General features: G+C 41.1%; 2 long non-coding RNA genes across 2 annotated transcripts in view; both read left to right on the plus strand.

Annotated features, from left to right (window-relative positions):
- LOC142601987 (uncharacterized) overlaps positions 1-23412 on the plus strand; it is a 415639-nt gene that overhangs the window by 19890 nt on the left and 372337 nt on the right. The gene's annotated exons all lie outside the window — the stretch shown is intronic.
- On the plus strand, positions 13946-20303 carry LOC142601988 (uncharacterized). The gene is made up of 3 exons (XR_012835564.1): positions 13946-14389; positions 18240-18315; positions 18784-20303. It is a non-coding gene; the product is annotated as an uncharacterized LOC142601988 (long non-coding RNA).

A 23412-nucleotide genomic window follows, 5' to 3' on the forward strand; every position in this document is an offset into this window, starting at 1 on the left:
AAAATGTGTGTAGTCTTACCCTTTTGTATAGTGGAGGAGTATAGGAGATGAACAGATGACCATGGCTGTCACAAGGTCCTGCTGGGCAATGAGCCGAATGGGGTGCACAGCTGGCTTCTGGGGTGAGCCAGCAATGCCAACTTCAGCAGCAGCCGCTAACACACTTCCTCCAGCAATAGGAAATCAGATTATCCAGAAACTCCCATGCCAAGCACATCTCTACTCCCCATCAAGCAAAATGCTCAAAAGCTGCTGTGGCTCAAGAGCTCGGGCTGGACCCCCTGGTAGTGCGGTATAATTATAGTCGTCTGAATGGTTTGCTCTGCAGCAAAGACAACAGTCTAGTCCAGAAGTGGAACCCCATAGAGTTATACTTAAGCGTCAACTTTATACACATCGAATACAGATGAAGTCCTTGGCAGAAATACTTCTTCCATTGTCTTTGTTCATACTGGTTTCAGGTGTGATGCAGAGGAGGATGAGGAGATGCGATGTGGTTGAATCTAAATCTCCTCTAAGAAGACTGTAACAAAATTCACCACGTGCAGTGTTTTATAACAGAGTATGTTCCAGCATATGACAGCTAATTTCAATACACTAACGCCATTTAGAACGATGAGAATAGCAGGCTGGAAACTAAGGTTAGTTTTTCAACTTTAAAATGGCAGCACGGCAAAGGTATTTTCTCAAAATGTTCGGAGGATGCTTTTGAGTTGACAGATTCGAGATTTTGTTGGGATAAATGAAACACCGCTCCTCTGAGGTGCCCTGCCATGGGGCAGTCTCACTGCTGCCTGGCAGTCGTTGTTGCAGGCAGATTCTCAGAGCCCCGAGGTCTGTGTGGGGAAAGCCGCGAGCGGGCAGTGGCAAAACTCCCAGCACCTTCCTTGTGATCAGGATTTTTCCTGATGATAACAGACAAAAGGACGGCTGAAGACTAAGGCTGTGATTTCTGTCATCTCACTTTCCTTAGCAAGTACAGTAAAATACAAAGAATTTTAAAATAATATCATTTAATAATTCTCAGGTTTTCAGGCGATTGCATGTGCCCTGCCTGAACCGACATACACGTTTGAATTTTCAATCTGTAACAGACTCAGAGGGGAAGGAAGGAAAAATAGCATTTAAAAAACATTTATTCAAGAAAAATCTTTAGGGATCATGTCTAGGATAATCTTTTTCAGGGTGACCCTCATTTTCTACAATATAATGGTTTTACCCAGCAGTGGCTTAACGGTTTTGAATAAGCTGTAGAGTGGAGGAACAAATACTTTAGCAAGAATGGAGGAGTTTTCCCAGAAAGGCAGGAGAATCAGCCCACATTTGAATATAGAACAGAGATGATTAATCTACTGACCTTTTATCCCCAACATCACTAAAATGTATATTACATACATAACGCGGTCTGGTGTTGTGCAAATAATCACTTTAAGCATGACAGACCTGTTCAAAGCACGTGGCATGCCAAACAGGAGGCTAGAAGGCACCATCGCTGTGCACTTAGGCTCTGATCAAGTAACTCGCTTGCTTCAAGCCTTTTCTTTGAACATAAATGTTTGAAGTTTTCCAGTGATTTTTTTTTCCCTGGCGTTTGCCCCATGACTCTTATTATTTTTAGTCATGTAAAATGGTATTATGCAGTTGCTGAAATTTGTTTCTTTCAGCCCATGATGATTTATAAGTCTTAATTTCCAGAATACTCCCTTGAAGTTACCTTCTATTTGTGACCTCAGGATTTCTCTTCCCAGACCTTTGGTATTTATTTTTACTGTTTCTGTGGTCTGGGTTTGGCAATGTTGTTTTGGATTAATGACTAAACATACACAAGAACTGGAAGGAATACATGTCTTAATCTCCTAATTTAATGCGTGGCTTGTTTATCAATAGTAGAAAGACGTTTCTGGACAGGTTTGACACATCCTAATAACAGGCCTCTGCAGCCAGATAGAAAGATTTTGACGAATCTGAACTGCATGTAATTCTTCACTTGTTCCAAAATAGATGCAATTTGCTTATTTTATATTGCAGTGCAGTATTTCTTTCTCAAACTTTGCCCAGAAAGAATTGGAAGTGGAAGTCAGTTAGTTTGGACAAGTATGCATTGTTTATATGGAATATTTTAATTGACATAAAATTGTGTAAACCTGCTAGCTTCTCTGCTCTTGGATGAAGAAAAGATCTTTGGCGTAACAAGGGCCTGAATTTCTGTTCTATTTTTTCCTTTCATGCAGGAAACTGCAGATAATTTAATGCTCAGATGAAATTACTCAGCATTTTACTCAATCGTTGAATTTTCCTTACAAGCAGTATATTTTGCTTTCATCATATATCCAGTAATTTTTTAACTGTCATCTTGTGATGATCTTTTCACTTTCCTTGTGTATTCTTATTTACCTTCATTGTTTATTTACTTAGGCTTAATTCCTTCCCTACACAGTCTACTGTGAATAAAATGTTCCTCTGAAAATGATTAATTTTGCACTTTGTTTACAGAATAGTCTTGCAATGTTGTATCTGATACTCATTAGCAGGAAAAGAGAAATAAAAGGAGAAGCATTAGTTCTCACCACAAATCACTTTGAATTCACTGGGATCAGGATCTGACCCAAAATGTTTAGGTTAGCTCAACAGCTCAAGTTGGTTCGAAGGGTCTCAATGTTTATGCCTAACAGCGCGTCCTCCTATGACACTTTATTTTTAGCTGCCCAACAGTTCTTACTTTCTGTGAATTTTAAAGTTATTCTTAGACGAAGCAATACAGTCTCTTCACAGGGAAAAACTGTGACAACCATCGCTATGTGATACAGCTCATCATTTCATAGGGCCCATCATTTCCACCTGAAGCTCTGGCAGAAAAAAACCAACCAAAGATTAAATGGTTACTTTAAACTTCAATATTAAATTTTGGCTTCCAATTCACTCTTCTCAGTGTGTGAATTATTGTGGATACCTGGAGCGATTCACCATCCTCTGTGAAACTTAATTTAAAGGCCACAAATTGCCTCTGAATATTAACATATGTGCAAACCCGCTTCCTGGAATCCAACTGTACTTTTACTTCTGACATTTTAATAAAATTGATTTTGTGAGAGTACTAATCCCTTGCTACTAGTTCTTACCTGAAACCAAGTTGGAATTTCGTAAAACAAGAAAATGGTGCTTTTTTAGAAAAGGTAATCACAACCCCTTTTTCTAATGGGAGCCATGTACTTATACAAAGCGGAGAATACATATGCGAATAACATGGATCAAAGTGATCTAAGCCCGCTCATGGAAAGGGAAAAGATTTCTGAAATGCATATTTATTACAGACAAACCTTGGATTTACTAGGTACTGAGGGAACATTTTTTAAAGAACAATTATGTTGCATTTGGAAAAACTGACATTTTCTTTCTTAACTAATTTTAATTGGCATTATGCTCCCACTGAGCCAAAAAAAAAAAAAAAAAAAGAAGACAGCAGCAAAATATAAATTAAAGTAGGAGTAAAGTATCTTAGCTGATGAAAGCCTAGATAATAGATAAAAGGCTCTGAAGCCTTTCTTACAAATACCTTCTTCAAAACAGGGTGGTCCTCAGGCAGTGGTGGCCCGTCCCTATTCCTTGGCCTCTTTTACGGTCGTTGACATTGCGCTGCCAATGAAGCAGCTGTCACTTTTTACCAGCGTAATGCCTGCCAGCAGCCGGCTCGGAAGAGCTGTTTTTAATTAAATTCCTGATTTCAATTGGATTTAGGTTTGCAGTTCACAGCTAACGGAGATTTTCGGGACGGGATCTTATAGGGAATCTGGGAGTATTTCAGACACCTCTGTGTTACAGAGTTCTGTTCAGAAGCATCAAGCATCACCTTAAAATTAAGTACATTTTTTCCCCCATTACTTGTGAGAGCTCTTCCAGGATCTTGCTGCCATAATGGCTGGAATTATTCATATTTCCAGCTTAAATGCATCTGCGGCGGATTTACACCTGTTTGTTCTCATGCCAACATTGTCTCTTTGCTGAGGCAGTTTTCCTGCCTCCCCTGTCCCGTCGTGTTGAAGAGGGCAGTCCTGTCCCCTTGGGCACCGCTCCACCAGCCCTAACGAGCCAAACTTGTGGTGCATATCGGCACGGATGAGGGCAGGCAGATTCAGGCTCTCTGCTAACGGTCTGAGTGAGCTCGGATGCAAATTTGCCCTCTCCTGGTGCCTATAGGACCATGCCAGTGTAATGCTAAGCCTGAGCTGGTGAGTTCTGCTGGAGACTTCATTAGCACCGTGCTAATTCAGTGTTTACGGATTCTGGGCCAGTACGAGGCCAACTGAGGCTCACATCGGTCTGCACCTGTTTATTCAGATGTGCTCACAGTATCTTCTCATGAGATGGATTTTCCATCTCTCTGGTCCTCCTAGAAGCAATCTTCTGCACCTGTTTCATGTCAAGTCCATTTTCCTGCATCATATACGAAGAGATTAATTGGAGAACAAGAGATGTCTCTACCCTCTCCTCTTTTCCTTGCATTAGCAGTGCTTGGCACAACATACGGTCACTGGTTCAGCACAATCATTCTCATCAGTGTGGTTGATGTCTGGAAGTCACGGACAAACACAGATGCAGCTTGACAGCTGAACACCTGGACAAAGAGTGTGGCAAGTCATGGACATGCTGGGTGTACCCTACACGTGCTGTGTTATTTGATCGGTGCTGTGCAACACAGCTTGGACCTACCTGAAACCCAAAGGACAAACAAAAAGTTTATGTAGGGTACCTCTGGAGCCTCTCCGCTGTATCAGCCAAAGCACCATGGAGTCAACCCATCTCGGTGAGCCCAGTGCAACCGGAGAGCATCGGGCTGATTGTGCACTCGCTGGCCATCTGTGTCGTTCACGTTTCCCACAGGCTAGGTTTCCTGCTCATGCGGTGCATGGCATGGGATTTCCCAGGCACAAACATGGGAGCCCAGGCACATGCTCGGGGGCCGTGCGACAGGGCTGTGGCTGTGGATCTCCCCCATATGGAGCACAGCTGTGTCTGTCCTTGAAAGGGGTGACCTAAATTTTACACAGTATTCCAGTGACGTGTGACCGGCACATCCCTCGTTGCTGGAAATACCCTCTGTGTTTTTGAATTGCAGTTGTTTACCATGGCTGCCTCTCTGTAGGGGCTCATGCTAACCCTGAATTTGACTGAACCATCTAGAGCTTTCTCCTCCACGTGCAGCTGGCAAGTGCCCAGTTTATAGTGATATTTTTTGCTGCCAGCTTCATGAAATTGAGCTAGGCAATCCTGGATTTCATCCTGTTTGTATTGCTTCAGTCCTTGAAGTCATTCAGTTCTTCCAGCGAAATAGCCCAGTCCTCTTCTGTACACCCACAGATTTCATAAGCTCATTCCCAATTTTTGCACCCCAGTTTTTCATGTCATCTCTGCTGACCATATTCTTGTAATGATATTGGATTGTGATAATCAGCAGACAGGAAATAACCTTAGCTGATGTAAACTGTCACAGCTTTTGCTATCAAAATAATGCTGGTAGTGTTTCCAGCTAAGGTTCTGCCAGAATGTAATTAGAAATGTACCTTTAAAATGTGATATTTATCTTTAACTACTGTAAACATCTTTTTGAAAAGAATTAAAAGGGCTTTGCTTAAAAATACCACCGTGCTTATGAAATGGTTACTCTTAGGCCAAATTAACACTAAGAGTGTATCATAATATTAAAAGTGTTCCAATGTTAAATGTTTAGGTTTCTATTACTAGGAATATTCCCCCCCTTGCTTAACTTATAGAATCATAGAATCTTTAAGGTTGGAAAAGACCTCTCAGATCATCAAGTCCAACCGTCAACCCCACACCACCATGTCTACTAAACCATGTCCCGAAGTGCTATGTCTACAACTGTGCTGTAACTGTGTTTTCCATATGCAGATGACCCCAGTTATTGCAATAAATCGTACTCCTCTTTCTCAGGTGAGATGCCAGAGGGATATTGCAACAAGCACTTGCTTCTTGGCATGACGTCAGTCCTTTTGAACAGTGGCTTTGGAGCTGGCCTTCAAAGCAGTTTTGTTCAGTTACCCAAGGAACTGGGCATGATGTTGCTATCTTCTCTATGCCATAAGGGCTGTCTTCCCCCAGCATTAATCCCATCCCCTCTCAACTTTATGGCTGAGAAGAAAATCTAAGAAATTTAAACCAAATGCAACAGTGCATCTGAAAGCAGCCTAGGTAACAACTCCAAGGGATACAAACTGGGCCACGTCTCGCATATGTTCAGTACCGGTGATTTAAGTGTTGACATTGTCATGGTGACAATTAAGAAGCAAGAAGGGGAGGATCCTAGATCTGTGTGGTTTAATGGGAATATTTTGGTGCTAATAGTCACCTCCTGTCAAGAACCACCCAAGTGTAGGCCTGGCAGGCTCCATGGGTATGTCCCCATTTTAGGGGGGAACCAAGCTGGAAGAGCATGTGTACTGAGCAAACAGGTCTGTACTGAGCAGTCCTGTTTTGGGTGAGCAGTATCTCATCTGGGGAATCGGGACAGATGTTGCTTAACTAGTGGGTGCTACCATCACTTTGGCCATTTGGTCTTTGATAGGAGGTGATGCCACCAGCATTTAATTAATCACTTTTGAAGGTGTTTGGAGCCTTTTCTCATTTCTAAGCAATAATCAGTGAGAGAAAACCTTTATAAAATATTTATCCTTCTTTCCGTGTGTAAAAATGATTTACTTTATTTGGTGTTTGATGCATTATTTTTTCATTAGGAAAGCAAGCTGTTATCGGTTAAAGACCTGCATGGAAGTATCCCAAAATGACCTGATATGATAAATACTGTTATAGACTGTAGTTGAATAGGTGCTTCTTTTCCCAGATGTGGGAACTGTAGGAACTGAAAATGTTCTTTCTGAAAAGTTCTGGAATCAACTTTTTCTTTTATAGAGATCTTTCTAGTATAGAATTAAAGTTGCTTAAGTGTATTTCCTTGCAATGAACATTCTAAAAATAATAAGGGATGATAAATAAGGTGACATTTATATTCAGCGCAGTGCTCATTGCCATCAAATTCCATAACCACAACCCTCTTGTACAGGCATTCAATTTAACAATGCATCACCTTTGATTCACAGTTCTGAATAGCTGAAAAATCATCTTGTAATGCTTGCCCTTGGCCCCCAATAACTTGCCGTTTGCTTGAATTACATACGATGAGTAAGCACTTGAAGCAGTGTACATCTGTACATGTCAGTAATGCTTGTGTAAGGTTTAATTTAGCACCGTATATTATATTGCAGCCTTCACTTTCTGGGAAAGGTGATGTGAGGAAATTGTTTTGCTAAGTAAGGACTGCAAAATTCATTACTTACTGTGTGTTATTTCAATGTGCCATTTTTTAATTCTAGATGGATTTTTGCCATTTGAGGGCTGAACAATGAATGTTGGAGTTCAGCCTGGGCATTTGTGTCCCAAAGTACATGAAGATGACGGTGTTAAAGGGGTTCCTATCAGCTTTCTGCCAGTTCAGACATGTTGTGTGTTGGGGGGTGAAGTCACATCCTTCCGTATAAGGCAGTTGTTCAAATGCAACACTTCTCTCCCTCTGTGCATTTGAAGAATGGAGTGCAAATTTTTACTTCCTATTCTGCTCTGAGCTGTGTAAAACTGCCCTAGAATTTGCCATATTTGTAACTGGATAGTGCTAGAAATGTGTGGGCAGGTGCCCAAAACGTAACTCTTCTCTTTAAAATATGTTTTTCTTTTTTTTTTTTTTAAGTAGGAAAAATTAAGTGCATTACTTTTGTTCAGCTGACCTATTTGATCTCATGCAACTTTGTATCATACATAACTTGAACATCAAAATGTCATGGGACACTATGAGTAATCATCTGAGGCACTCAAGGTTTGACTAAGGCAAATTTTCAAGGCCATACTGAGAGATAACATGCTTTTTAAAAGACTGTTGGAACTGCCGGTCCAAGCTGGCATGCCTTAATTGTGGTGGTTTTATAAATGGTGCATCAGAAACTGCAGAAACTAACATAAAGCATGTGCTTCTCAGCATCTGCGTTACTGCACTTCACTAAAAGGTTATCAACATCATTTCTAACTTTAGCAGCATTTCGGTCTCCATATTTCAGTCCTGCACTTTTTCCTGTTACACATTCTTCCCATGATTTAGTATCATTTCTCCAAAGTGGCATTCTTCCAAACTGCACCATGGTAAGCATGGGTAGATGTACATCTACTTGTGGACCACTGGAGACCAGTCTTCACCCAGATGTAACTGCAGACCTAGTCGAAGACGATTCCATTAATAGCCACAGATCCATAGTCGCTGAGTGTCTTATGTGCTTGCCCGGAAGGAATTCAGTGAGGCTATCAATGAACTTCACTCAATAACCACAAGTTCATAGCAAATTTTGGCTATTACTAATACAGTACAATACAAATGAATGTGTTAACAGTGCAGTTGTTGTTTGAAAACAGCAGTATTGCTTATGAGAGAGCAGTTTCTATTTTTCTAGTACAATTTTCACACATTACTATTCATTTAAAGTGAAATAGAAATGAATAGCCACCCAGGCTTAGTAATCTTGATGTTTAATATGTCTGTTATACATCCAGTTTTTAAATTTTAACTTCTTTACTGTATGTGTTTCTTCTCTCACTCTGTCTGAATTAATATCCTTCAGAAATGATTGGTTTTTTTGAAACATAACTTCAAAAGCGAAATGAGATTTTCCCAGCATGCTAAAATCTTGGGTGGTATACAGTGTTGCCACTAGTCATATAATTTTGAATTAACACCATTGACAAATGCTGCTTTAAAGCTTCTATTGAAAATAATATAATATGTAAGTGCAGTAGGGCTTTTTTGCTGATCTGGATTTACATTTGTATAATGTACAGTTAATAACTGGTGTGATCTCGTTACAGATTGATTATTCTTCTTCAGTATGTTCCTTGTTTTGTATCCCATTATTCACTTGAAGGGCTTAATTAAATGAATCAGAGTATAAGCACATATTTGCTGCAACAATCACAATTCCCCATAGATAATTTTCTTTGGCTTGTCTTGCTGGGATTTCCAGGAAAGTTCCCAGAAACTGTTTCACAGAATAGAGGGATTTCTCTTTTTAAAACTCTTTTTTGGTGTTACACAAATTTGAGCCCAGAAGACTTTAATTTTTGAGAAATAACCATGAATACTACATGTATGTGTGTCTCTATAATAACAAAATCTTCAGACTAAATTGAGTTTAAGTTGAATCTTATTTGATTTCTGTGGTTGGCTTTGGAAACATTTGGTAGTTATTTTCCATTGAAATTCGCACCCGCTTGGGGCAGCAATATGCTTAAGTGTTTGTCCTGTTATTTCTGCTCTGTAATCTTAATTTTAAACTCGTTCTCCATTTTCCCCCCCTATTTAGTCTGTTGTGTGTACTTATCTTTTGCATGGCAATAAATAACTCTGCATTTGCTATTGGTGGTCTTGCTCTTAGTGTGCATGTATGTGTGTTGAAGGGGTACAATATATAGCCCTGTAAAGAGCATTGTTCTTTGAGAAAGAGAAGGAGGGATTCTTATTTACATCCATATTGCTGAAATAATAAAAATGTGACCTCTCCGTTCAAGAATGTGGCTGTGATTTTTCAAAATGACTTGTAAGGCTTAGATGACTCCATTTATGGGTGGCTAAACTGGGACATTTTTAAGAAACAAGTTTTGGCCCCAAAGAACCAGCAAAACTCTCAGCTGCTGACTGTGAGTACAGCACAGTTCTCTTGGTCTCTGTTCCATTTATTGGGTCAAGGTGCTTGATTCTGTATTAGACATTAAGTAAAAGTGATTTACGCCTCAGTGTACCGACAGTCTGATGACAGGCATTAAAGACATGAGGCACATGGAATGAGTCAAAAGGGAGAAGTTGTTTTGTTATTTTGGGAATTTTTTTTTTCCTTATTAACATAGAGATTAATTAAAGACATTTCTACAAGAGCAGGTGCAAACTGCCTTTGAGCACATAGCAGACTGACAAGGTACAAGTCAGCTTGACTCCAGAAGCTGTATCACTGTGTCAGCATGCCACTATTTAGCAGGAAATATTAGCGTAGGCAAAGTAACCGGTTAACAGTGCTGCACAATGTGCCAATGCTGGATTGCTTCTTGCCAACTTGGGTAACTTAAAGGGAAGAGTGGCTCTGACTTCTCACACATTTGCAGACACGCATCCATTTTTGTGACTATCAAAGGCTTGTCCTGAGGGTCCCCAAATCAGCGGAGACATACTGGTCATCTCTAAGGAGGTTTGCATCAGACCCCAAGAGCTCGAACTGGCATTTGTTGTAGCTAAGCATGACACCTAGGAGCTCCAGCTGATAGATATGTAGTTTCATATGGTTTCATATGGCAAGTACAAAGTAAGAAAGAGATCCTGATTCCAAAACTTTAGCCTGAATTGAGAGGAAGCTTAGATGGAAATGATCATCCAGCCCAACTCCTTGCCAAAGCAAGATTATGTCCTGCAGGCTGTTTTCTAGCATTTGCCAATCTGGCTATTCCCATTACTGGGAAGAGTCTAGGAGACTGTTCCATTGTTTAAAAGGCGTCACGCAAGTACATTGTCTTCTGAAATTAAGTATTTATTTTTTTCTTATCTTAATTACATCTTATCCTTGGTTATGTTCTGAGATACCAAATTAAAATCTGACATTCTTCAAGTCTATCTAGTTGTTGGCTATTGCAATTCACCTTTGCGTCCTCAAGCTGACCAACCTGGGGTGTTGGTCACCCCAGGGGAAAGGGCTGCACAGCTGCATGACTGTAACTTTTCTAAGTCATAAGGACCATAGCAAACGATGGCTATTAAACTCCTTTTGCCTTCTTCATGTATCTGGCCTGGTCTTTCCCAATAAATCAGTTCCTCTATCCCATCACAGCTTTTGCTGTTCTTCAGTGAATATGTGCCAGCAGTTGTATCTATGTTAGCAAGTAGTGAGGCCTAGTAAGAGGGTGCGGTGAATGCCAAACTGAGTAAGACGGTTGGTGCTGAGGACTTAACTTCCACAATTATGCATGCTTTAAGGTTTTGGGATAATCTGGGCTGGTCCCTCAAACTGAATATATGTACTGTTTGGAGATCAGTAGATGCACTCCTGGAACGCACCTACTGATTTAGTTTTTTCTGAAAGTCTTTGAGTCTGAGACTGCTTTGTTGGGTGAACCAGAGCATAGTGAGTAGGGATGATCTGGAGACTTCTCCACTTTTGAAGAAAAAGTGCACTTCTGGTCTGAACTAAAATGCTAATGCAGATATAATCCAGATCTTTTTTGGGAGTGTTGTCCAGAGCTGAAAGCGATGTTATATAGCAACAAGAGAGATTTGAATCAGACCTCAGAAAAATGTTTTTAATGGTAAGGGCAGCAAAGTGCTATGTAAGTTGAATAAAATCCGTAATGAGAGCTATTTAAGAAAAGGCTAAACAAAACAGAATCTGGGAATAAGATAGATAGAGTTGCTCCTGCATAGAGAAACAGGAATGGATTTGGTCAGTTTATGACATCCCTTCAAGTCAAATTTCCCCTATGATTCCAAAGTGCACCACCATATCTGTTCAGAAGTAATGAACTTTGTATAAACAGCTCCAAAGAGCTTTTTTTTCTTGCTTTGTGACAGTGCAGTTCCTCATGCTATACTTGTGGTTTATTTCAGTACTGCACCTCCTTGCATTTCCTCCATCTGATGACGTGTCCCTTTTTCTTATGCATATCAGTTTCAGTTTTTTTCCAGTTTTAATTTTCTTTCCTTCCTCCTGCTATTCACTGTACTTTTTTTTTTTTTCCCTTGGCTGCTACTATAACTTCTAGCTACATCACGGAGTTTCACTGATGGCAATTTACTCTCCCAAATACTGAAAGCTGTCAATAAAGTTGAATCAAAACCCGTGTCTACCAAGTAATCTGCGTTGCCAGGGATAATCTACTGTTAGCCAGATTTCAAAACACATAACCGGTTCTCTTCAGGTCAGTTTAAATTCAGGTTTAGATGAGACATAATGGCAAATGCTCTACTGAATTGATGGCATATGATTGTTTCTTGCCATTCATTTGTAATCTGGTCAGGCAGAAAGCTTCAAATTAATAAAATTGCAGCCATTCTCTTCCTCTATATTGTACATTATTGTGAATTATTAAGTGTCTTGAAACAGAACTGCTCCCCACAAAATATACACTTCAGAGCCAAAACGCAAACCAGTCCCACTCCTAAGCCTCAGACCACTCAAAAAGAGCCTCAATAAATTTGGGCTGCTTTGCCATTGAATTAAAATGGGTATTAAGAACCTTAACTCACTAAGGTTCCTTTTAAACCCCTCCCTTTTGTATAATGATTTTTTACTTTATGCATTTTCTGCTGTAGCTTAGGAAGATCCCAGTGTCCCAAGAGGATTGACCTTTTCAGTGGACGGTACAGGTGTTCCGTTTCAACATAGAGGACCAGTCTAGACTTGCCTCTTGGCTGCTGCTTAATGCAGTCTCTGGAAAAGGGAAATAGTAGACTCAAACCTACCCTCCTAAAGTGTAGGTCACTCATTTCCCAATAATTTACCTTAACACTGACTCCTGCTCAAAAGATAACAAAGATTTAGAGCTCCAAGGCCATTTCACGTGTGTGCTTTTGTGCTTTCTGATGACATTTTAATTAAAAAGATATATATTTTTCTTTCTCAGATATTTCCATTTTGCTAGGAAAATTGTATTCAGAAAGATTTTTTTGATATCCAAAATTATCTGTATACCCCATCCACTTTTGACACTGAATTTAGTAATGGTAAAAAAGAACAATAAAGGGGAAATGTTTTGATACAAACATCAGTTTTGGAATGAAAACATTTTTAGCTATGAGGCTCCATTAGTTCTGCAGTTAGCAAATACTTCAATTGACACTGTTGTCAAACCAAGGACATAAAACTGAGAGTGTGATATGTTATCTGCTGCCAATTACGTAAGTTCATGATGCATAAGTTATTGCAAAAAATAAGGTCATGACTCCTAAACCAACTCCTTTTGAAGCTGTAGGTCTTCATAAAACCTCCTGCATTTTTGTATATTTTAGTTGGTTAACTCTTAACTGAATTTATGCAAGTGCTTATGAAAATGAAGTATTATATGACATTAAAGAAAAAGCAGAACCTTGCATGGTCTACAGGAATACCAACTTGTTGATATAAAATCCGTATAGAGAGGTGAATCTGTCTAAAACATGTATCTTAGTTCCTAATGAAAGAGCTTAATCAAAGTTCCTTATCAAAGAGCTGTTTGAAAATAAATGGTTTTGACCACCAAATAAAAACATTAAAGTTATTATGGAACACTATCTAGTGGGTAGGTAAGAGGATTAGGACTCAACCTCCCCAGTTCTTGTCTTACCTTTTATATGGTCTTTTATGGTAATCTTACACTAATCACTGAACTTTTCTCATTGCCTTCATTTATTTTTCTGTAAGACTAAATATGACTAAAAGTCATGTTTGTCATATGAAGATATATGTAAGTAATAGACTTAAGCCTTCATTTGAAAAATGCCAGCAAAGCTGGGAAGAGTGAGAAAGAAACAAATCACTCCACTTAGAACTGGAACAGTGAGGTCCTTCTTCATGTCTGGGGCAGAGATTTCAGAAACTAAGAATCAAGCTGTCATGATGCTAAAGATGCTTAACACCTTCATCCTAATGCAAAGGATTTGTTAGAGGATTGTGTAGCTACAAGAATTTATTTTTTTCACTTCAGAAAAAAAAAAAAGTATGACTTTCAAATATTATCTCTTTTCAAAATTTGATGGAAGCATGACCTTTGGAGATGACTTGACAAAGCTTCCCCTAGAACAGCTAGTAGTCCTTGTTCTGCCTCATTCAGGTCAAGGACTGAAACCCAGGTCTGTGTAGTCCAATAAATGACTTTACCACAAGTCTTTGGGTTTTTCCCTTGAGTTTTTGGGACCCCCTCAGCTACCTCTGTTGCTCTACAACTTAACCAAGTTTGTACAAATAGTTACCTATTCACTGGCCTGGAGAAAGACCGATGCAATAGTCCAATGGGCAGTCTAAGTTCAAGTCCTTGTTCCAATTAATGTTTAATTATTTATACAAAGTGAAACAGATCCAACAGGAGAGACCGAGGAAGCTGTTCGTCAGAATGACTGATAGTTTGGAGTCCAGAAATGCAGGATGCTGACATTCAGACATTTTGCAGAACAGAAACTCGAAATCTGGACTCCTGTGCCACCAGTCAGTGCCTTCATCATAGGACGATTATCTGGGAGGGATGACAATGGTCTTGCTCTTTGATGTATTTCAAGTCTCATCCTAGGCATAAGAACCTTTCCCACGTAAGAGCTTCATAAGAACTGGTAAGTACCTGCAAAAAGTTCTCGTCTCAACAGAATGTAATTTGAGAGTGAAAAAATGCATCACTCTCAACTCTGATGGAGGCATGACTGGAGTTTTCACAACCCTGTAGGTCCAGAGTGGTTTGGCCATTGTGATGATCCCTCAAAGTCCTGTGTTTGAAGGAGAGGTCAACAAGCAGCGCTGGAGGGCATGAATCTCGGGAAGCCTGTAGCATGCCAAAGCATATGTCTGCATAAGTGTCAGACTTGTAAATCAGCTGTTGTTACAAAAGTTTAACAATGGGGAAATGGTCACATACAAACATTGGTTTGGGCATTAGGCTTATGAGTCGTAATATTTTTAAACACTTCAGCTGACATTGATACGAAACCCGGGGCATAAAATCAGGAGCCTGACATGTGATTCGTTGCCAGTTGCCTTCAAACTACCACGTCTGATGAGGAAAAAAAGAGAGGAAGTGAATGGAGAAACGGAACAGGTCATCTGGACTCTGATAATTAATGTTCCTTAGAAAATAAAAGTTTTGAAACTTTCCTGGAAATGAAGTTTTATGATCTGCTACAATGGCCCACAGGGGGGATGCTGCAACCTACACATATTGACAATTGTGGTATTACCAGGCAATTCATTTTTATGAGTAATTTCCAGAGCAACCCTCAACTGTGCAGTCACGCATACAGTGCAACAGTGTGACATAGAAGAAAGACTCAGCTAGAGGCCAAAGATTATACAGATTTATTAATATTTGAGAAAAAAGATCCCAACAGCAGAAAGCAAATTGAGCAACAGAGGGGAGGAAGAAGGAATGGACTTGACAACAAAACGAGCTCTGTAAGGATGTGATCCAGAGCACAGTGAACTCAATGGAAAGATTTCCATTGATTTCTTAAGATCTTGGATAGATCTCAAGGGAACAGAGACACTCTGTCTTATACCTTTCCCCCTCCTTTCTCCATCTGAATGGAAAATACATTCTTCCTTGTTCACAACTAGCATCATTTAGTGACCAAGCATCATAACCAAAATGTTGATCACACTTGGGATGTTAGAACCAAGAATCCTTACCTAAGCAGCTGCAGAAGTGGCTTGACTTTTCCAAGGACTGAGCAACTTGCAAATTTTCTCTATCAATACCTTCATAGTCTTATTAGACTCAGAATAGTCTTATCCTGTACTTAACTTTGCAAACTCACCCTGCTTTCTCCTTTAAAATGCAGAGAATAACGGAGCAATTGGATCTATAATCTTGTTTCTCCTAAATCCTTCTCCATAAACACTTTTCTTGTAAAGGTAATGACCCGTTTAGCCTTCTGCTATTTATGTCTAAGTAGTTATAACTGTTACTTTTAAACAGCTATTAAATACTTCAGTAGTTCTTAAACCATGCCAAGGAATACTTGGAATAAAAGCTATGAACAGAGATGGCTGTAAATGAAGTTGTAGAACAGAATTTGATTATGTATCATTCAGAAGAAAAAAAATAGTTCTGTCAAAGTCCACGTTAAGGGCTGTTAGAGAAAGTGATATACTTTGCACTAAATGAGGCTACATAGATCATGAATCATGGCCCCAAGTGATATATCCCCAAGATCAGCTTGGTTATGTACTTTCAAAATCCTTCCTTCTATGGGAACAAAAGTTTGCTGCCTAATGTAAGTAGTGTTTGACAAACTCATCCTGCTGTGATAGCAACTCTTATTTCATCCTACACACTGAAGAACATAATTTATCTTAACACTAGGCATCGAGCAAGGCTAGCTGTAGGGAAGTAGAACTGCTAGGGTTTCCTTTTACTACTGAACTCAGTTGAAATCTGCAGTCAAGCCAAGCCTGGTTTAAGTACTCTGTTGATTATTTTCTTTAACATGGTGTGAAAGACCAAGGCCGCTTTATTGCAATGGGTGGGTAAGTTACCAGCAAGACATGCTGAGATGAGGAGCTGGTGACAACAAAGAGAAAGAGAAATCCGCATTACTTCCTGTCACTTTGAAGATACAAGAATAAACTTCCTTATAGAGAAAACCAGAACATTTTCAGCGGAGAATGCTCAACAGAATCCTGCTGTTTGGTGGATCATAGCCTTCTCAGTGACCAGGAGTTCAGGAGTGAACACTTCCAGGTCCCTAAGCACAAGCCCCTCACCTTCCCCCGGCTGTACATGATTGAAGTGTCTGCTCCTCATCTTCCGGGATGCCAACTGCATCAGAAAGCCCAAATTCCACAGTCTGAGGATTTACCCATTCCCTTCACTAGCATTGAAGATGCTGGCTTTGGCAGTTCACTCTGTGTTTCTTCCTCCAGGACCCTGTAAGGTAGCATCGGTTTTCCTTCACCCGGCCTAAACATGTAGACACACACTAAAAACAGGCATTGGCATGTCCTTCTGTAAGATGATTCTGACCTAAGGGACACAGCACCAGCACTGTCTCAAGCTTTGCAACAGAGCAGAAAAGATGCAGTAGAATTGATTTAAAAGAACAGAATTTAATAAAAAAGGCAGTTCTCTGCTATTACAGCACACTGGATGCTGAACACCAGTTCCAGTCTAAAGTCTGTCAAATGGTGAAGCACAGATAGTGCATTTGGAGATTTCAGTTTAACTTCTGACCCAGACCTCCCTCAGGACAGTGGGAATCCCTCTGGGTTTGATAGAGGCTCTTTCCTCAAGGACAGGTAAACACACAGTCATTAACAGGTTGTAAAGGAGAACTAGCTTATGCAAGGACTTGTTTTCTCAGATTCATCCTGCACTATCAGCTTGAACACATCTGTGAAAACCTCCTGGGGGTCCTGCAATTTTCCCTCTTTGGCTTGCTTTCAGGCTTTCTTTTAGCGAGTTCCCTGTCCACAGAGAGGTGACAGAGTGATGGTTGAACACCTGGTTCTGTTCACTCTGTGTCACAGTAGATCTACGTTTTTTACCGGGAAGCCCCAGTGTTATGACCTGAGGAATGAAGGGGATGCAGACTTTATTTGTAGAAGGTATTCTAAAAACTTGGCATTGTTGCCACAAATGATGTCAAGATGGAAAATCCTGAATCAGAAATCAGCATACAAAGGTGAGCATGAGTTTGTTGGGCAGAAACAATTACTTAATCTGTGCTGTGGAACAGCAAGCCCACTAGCATCCTGAGCTTGGTTATATGCAGAAGTGATGATGATGGCAAACATGATATAGTTCTATGTCTATGACAAAATTCGTAGATTTTTTCTATGGACCAGGTCCAAATGCTGTTGAAGTCCCCAGGGAAAAAAAAACAAACAAAAGGTGCTTTTCTGTGTTTGCATACTGAAGGAGATTAATATTGGTTTTGCTTTCGAACACCAGAGTCTCAGGATGTACCCAGACACACCCAGCGCATGACTACACAGCTGATGCATACATTTCTCCTTTTCCCTCTCTCACAAAAAGTTTCATCAAAGCTGTGGAGATGTTTGATATTCCTGGTGAGACGAGGTCAGTGCTCCTTTCTTGGAGCTGAATCATATGAAGTGGATGCTGAAAGGGGACAGAGGGCATGGGAGAGAATAGGTACTATTTTTAGCACAGTCACCCTGGCATCACTGGAAATCTGCAAGTAGAAGTCTCTGTTGGGGACATGATTTATGAAGTAATATACAGGAGAGATGTGGAGACCTGCAAATAGCAGGCTTCCCTACAGTCATGTCACTGACATCTATTTGCATTTGGATTTTATCATACTTGTGTGCCAGTATTTCAGACTTCTTATTTTTTCCCTTGGTCTTTTAGGGCGTAGCACAGATGGCGACTTCTCTTGTGCGTTTTGCCCTTTACGCTTGTTTCTAGTGACCACCTAACTGCCTTCATTGTGGTTCTGTTCTTTTCAGAGCCTATTGATTATATACTGCACTTTGTGGGAATCCGGCCTGAAGGCACGGCTTTACAAGCCGTCATGGGCTCCAGGTATCTATTTTTATCAGCCTGAGCAATTGTTGCTTAGAAAAAGAGACCCCTGCTTCCCCGGCTGTGTGTAGCTGACCTCGGTTGGTCCGAACTCCTTTGACCTCAGCGCAGCTTAAGCGATGTGACAGCCGAGTCAGCCCCTTTAATTCCAGTCTTTGTGAGGCTCATGTGATAATCATGCACTTGCTCTGTCAGAGGAACCGGCAAAGAGCGATTCTGTCTGTACTTGCTCCCTGCAGCAGACCTCTTTCTTGCCTTCTCTCTTCCACCAGATTCCTTTCATTTTGTTGGTTCTATTCAGAAACAAAGAGGACTTTGTTGAATTGCTTTTGTGGTTTATTTTCCTGAGCCTTGGAAGATAGCAGACTTTTGCCACTGTTTTATCCAACCCTTTATCACACGCACAATACCCTGAATGCCTGAAGGAGGCTAGTGTGTGTTAGCCTAACTCTCTGCTTTTTCTTTCAGGTTGGAAGCCAGGGCTGACTTCTGGATGCCAAGTTAGAAATAATTGCCGGAGTAAAAACTCAGGGAGGAGTCCATCCATGCAGCTGCCATAAAGGCTCCAGTCAGAGGTGCTACAGTCATCAGTAGATTTCATCTTGTTTTTCATGTTCTCTGGTCTTACGAGGTCCCAGTGTCTACACAGACATGTATTTATTTACAGATGTAGAACACATCCTCATCAAACAGTCTTTAGGCACATGGTCAAAAAGGGGTAAAAATGCATTGAGTGGGTACTACAGCTGCTAATACTTAGCAGCTTTTATCTGAGCCTGTAAAAGCGTTTTGGCATGATAAACTGCTACAGTCTTCACAGATGCAGAAAGGCAGTTGCAGAAGAGTTAGATGAGGGACTCCAGTTTATAGACTTTACCATAAAAGACTTCTCCAAATCTCAGGACAAGTCAATAGTGTGGAGAAGACTAACAAGAGCAGTTGACTCTAATCCTTTGCCCTAACCATTGTGCCAGCTGCCTTTCACATAACCTGCCGCCCTACCTATTCCGGACACAAAGCTCCCACCATGTTTCCTTTATTTAATGCATCAAACCATCTTTTTAAATGATGGAAAATGTAGCCGTTACTCAAGGCTGCCCTTGAGTGATAGCTTTATCTGTTTTGCCTATTGCCAGAAGGACACTGTGTGGTCCTGGAGAGTCTCTGGACAAGGTAATAACAGACCGTTGCTTCATCAAAGATCTTCCCATGAGGGATAAGGTCTATAATCTTTGTTTTTAGTGGAACAGACTAACATCTCCAAAGGCATAGCAGGCGTCAAAATACAGTGCTTCTGAGCTCTGTATGCAAAAGGTCGGGCAGTGTTTAATCCTGGGGGTGACCTCATGGACCTCGAGGGAATTTCATCAAGGATGTAGTTAGTCTGTATTTTGCAATAATCTGTAGGAAATAAGCTTGACATTTCAGAGATAAAATTTGCAAGCAGTACCATTCCAGGCACCCAATGTGCTTTGTAGATGGGATTTCTGTGACTGTTTATTTCTAAAAAAGTCTTGTGTTCAAAACTGAAACTTTCAACCCTTACTCGGGCAAAAATTGCACAGAAACCAGTAGGAATACTGCCTAGAGCAGAGTGAATAAAAGCTGGAGGATCTGGTGCTGTGTTATTTGGCTCATGCTGCAAAACTTCAGCAAATTTGTCTCTAGCAAGCAAAGTGAGCAGTTTTGTCAGCTTTTATTATATTGAATTACAATGACAAACAGGGGCATTGATTTGTAGAATGTTTGAAAGCGTGATAAACACAATCCTAATGAGAAAGATGTTTCTTTTTATTTGACAGAACACCACTGTTTTTTCTCATGCATACTCTAGGTGCACCAGCAAAAATAAAAGACTTGGTTATTTGAGGCAAAATTCCTGAAATATTATTCTCTAAATCTCTAAGCTTTCACTTATTACTTTTTATTCCCAGAAGTATTTGATTTTATTGTCCACAAAAACTATAACAGTAATAAAAGAAAATAAAATTGTTAGTGCAAAGATAGGCTACCTCAGTGTTTTCTTGTGAATTCAAGTATGAATTTAAAGACAAACATGCTTTTCATCATTAAAAAACATATTGTCCAGAGGATAAATGGTGCTCACAGTAAGAGGATTGCCCTTATATCCCTTATGCAGTTATAGCCCTTGGGTTGTTTAACTCCAGTTTCACCCACCAAGCTGCTTTTTGAACTTTGAAGCCTACAGTGAGTAAATTGTACTATAGAAGAAAATAATTTTACATTCACATGCAGTTGTACAACAACAGTTGTAGCAGGCTCTTTGGAAAATGATCTGCTTGGAAAGCAGCTCCTATGTTATGGGTGCTGCCATAAATAGCAACAATAGCAAGATAATTTTGCTTATCCACCTGTAACACTTGCAAGTGAAGGCATTTTGCCACAGCTGTTAGGGATTCAATCACTTCTAACAAGGTGTTTAGTGCAGGGTGTTGGCATGTAAAATGAGTGTTGATTTCACTGAAAATTGTTTAGCGCTTGTGTCTGTCGTATCTCTAAACTTGCGTCTATCTCTATCTAATCTAATACCTTCTTTAAATGTGAAGAGTTGCACTGAGCCTGCACAGATTCATTCTGTTATGCTGGTTCCCACACACAGACCCATATATTTCATCACCTGCTTTATTTTTGATATGGCATTAAAATGGAACCGGGAGGTTATTGCCATTCCCACAAGCAGACTCACGCGTTGAAGCCCACCCCAGAGGTACACATGCACATCCTTCACGCACACACGTGTGTCCCCATGAGCACGTGTGCTCCTTTGGCACAGTGAAAGTTGTTTTTTTCTAATTTTCTGAGGAATTTTCAGGAGACTTAGCTCAGCTGTGTGTCTGCTGCCTAAGCTTTTTCACTTCTTTCTTTTCACTTGCCCATTTCTCTGTGTCCTCCCTGCACGCCTGCCTCAAACACTGTTGCAGCCTGCTGAGATCAGGCCCGTGAGCTGCGCGGGGCAGGGACGCTTCTCCTGACAGCGTTGCCCATTCTCAGTGACTTCATCAGCTTGGGAACTCTCTCTGTGTGTGTGTGAATGTGGTGGGGTGCAGGACCAGATGAGAGGAAGCTGCCAAGAAAGCCACAGGAGCAGAATGCATATGGAAATGAAGCGAAATATGGCAAATACATATTCCTGGTTTAGGTGGGTGCACAAGAAACAGCTGCCGCTGGGGCAGCCTCAGCTCGTTCAAACTGTGCTGAGAAGAGGCACAGCTAAAGGAATTTTTCATGTGCTGTCACATCCTCAAGGCTTGTTTTTCAGAGCACAGAAATGCTTTTTATTGTCTTGGAAGCCACCTCCTGCACATTTACAACTTTTAAGTCAGCCTTGCTTGGATTTGGAGGAAGGCATCCCCCAGTGAGCTGGGGCTGTGAGGATGTGAGCTGAGACACCAGGCAGCTGGACAGGGAGAGGGCATGGGAGTAGATGTGTAGGCATAAGATGAGGGGTATGTGGGGAGAGGGGAGAAGACAGACGCCAGCATTGATTTATTGGTGACCTGGCTTATGGGTGACTTACTGGTGACCTGGCACAGGTTATGCGAGAGGCAGCAATGACCTGTCCAGCCTGTCTCCCCAGGTTTGTCATCCTGAGGTCAACTAGCTGAACACATGCCCTGCTGAGAGTATGCAGGCAGCCAGACCCAAGCTTGTCTTGATATGGTGCCTGAATCGCTATAACAGGTGGTAAGCAGAGTTCACCCAGGTGCCAAAAACTGTTCAGTTGCCAATATCTGAGGTAGGAAGAGAACCCCAGCTCCAATGGCACAGAGCCAGCTGCTCTTTTGCAGGTGTCTGGTGTAGCCGGTGGTTCTCTCTGAGCCTCCTGCATAGGGCTCAGAAAAGGAGAGAGTGGCAATCTCTTTGGTTGAGGTATTTATGGAGGATATTAAGGAGTTTCATTAGTTTGCCTGGATAACTGGAGAATGCATGTTGGGCAAGCACCTATACTAGCCTCCTGGTGTTTTCAGTGCAGATGATAGTTCATGAGCAGACAAGCTGGATAATTTAGCAGACCCATATCTCAATCATGCCCATGGTGGTACTAGCCAGTCTTGAATTGGTTGGCAGCAGCTGGTGAGAACTGGGAGTGGTAGAACTCTCTAAGGTGATGGCAAAAGTTTTTTCTCTCACTATGGGTTTCTAGAAGTGGAACTGCTGATGCAGGGAGCCTAGAAGCTGGTTTGATATATCCAGAAGTGTTGTCTCCATTGAGGGTAATCCTAGGTGCACAGCACAAACTAGTCTTCCGGGGGGAAATGTTTTCTAGATACAACATCTCTGAGCATGAAGAGACTGACAGAGAGAACAGATGATGCTGCATCCCATGTCAGTGCCATCGACCTGGCACAGCTGCCCTTATCTTTGGCATCAGTCTTGTCTATGCCTTGGAGGTCCTTGAGGAACAAGTCTGCCCATCTGACACAATGCCTTAAGCAAATGGACTTCTTTTTTGAAGAAGATGACAGATCTAGTGATAGGTATGAAAGAGCAGCAAGGGCTGTAGGGATGAGCACAAGGAACTTGTTCAGTAGTGGTGAAAAAAGTGGGAGCAGTGGTGATCATGCTGCTGCCTACATGCTAGAAAATGGCTACCAGAAAGCTTAGAGCATGGCCCACTTTTAATGTGCTTGCTCATTCTGTGGGGCAAACAAGGGTTGAGCATGATGTGTGGGGCAAACTGGAGCTGTGCACGGGAAGGTTCCGAGGCCCATGGATAGGTATGGGGCTGGGGCTCAGTCTAGTTGCCGTTTGGTGCAAGTAACCCTGGCGAGTTGTGGGCTTTCTGCATTACAAATATCCCAGATATTTGTGACAATGAAGGGGGAGACACTGAGCGACGAATAACTCTCCCATTACATTAACAGGAGAGTTAATGTCTCTGTTAGACCCTACTGCAACTCCAGCACTTGGATCTGTTTCTGATATTATACATTACTTTCCTTTGGGGAATCCCTCTTTCTCTGTATAAGAAACACAAAGAACAAGCTGTAACAGGCTCTATTAAATTATCCAAGAGATGTTGTGCTGGAGAGGCTCCCTGGAAGTCATCCCCTCGCTCTGAGGCAAGATCACACT

This window comes from Balearica regulorum, chromosome 5 (assembly GCF_011004875.1).
Source record: "Balearica regulorum gibbericeps isolate bBalReg1 chromosome 5, bBalReg1.pri, whole genome shotgun sequence".
Classification (NCBI taxonomy): domain Eukaryota; kingdom Metazoa; phylum Chordata; class Aves; order Gruiformes; family Gruidae; genus Balearica; species Balearica regulorum.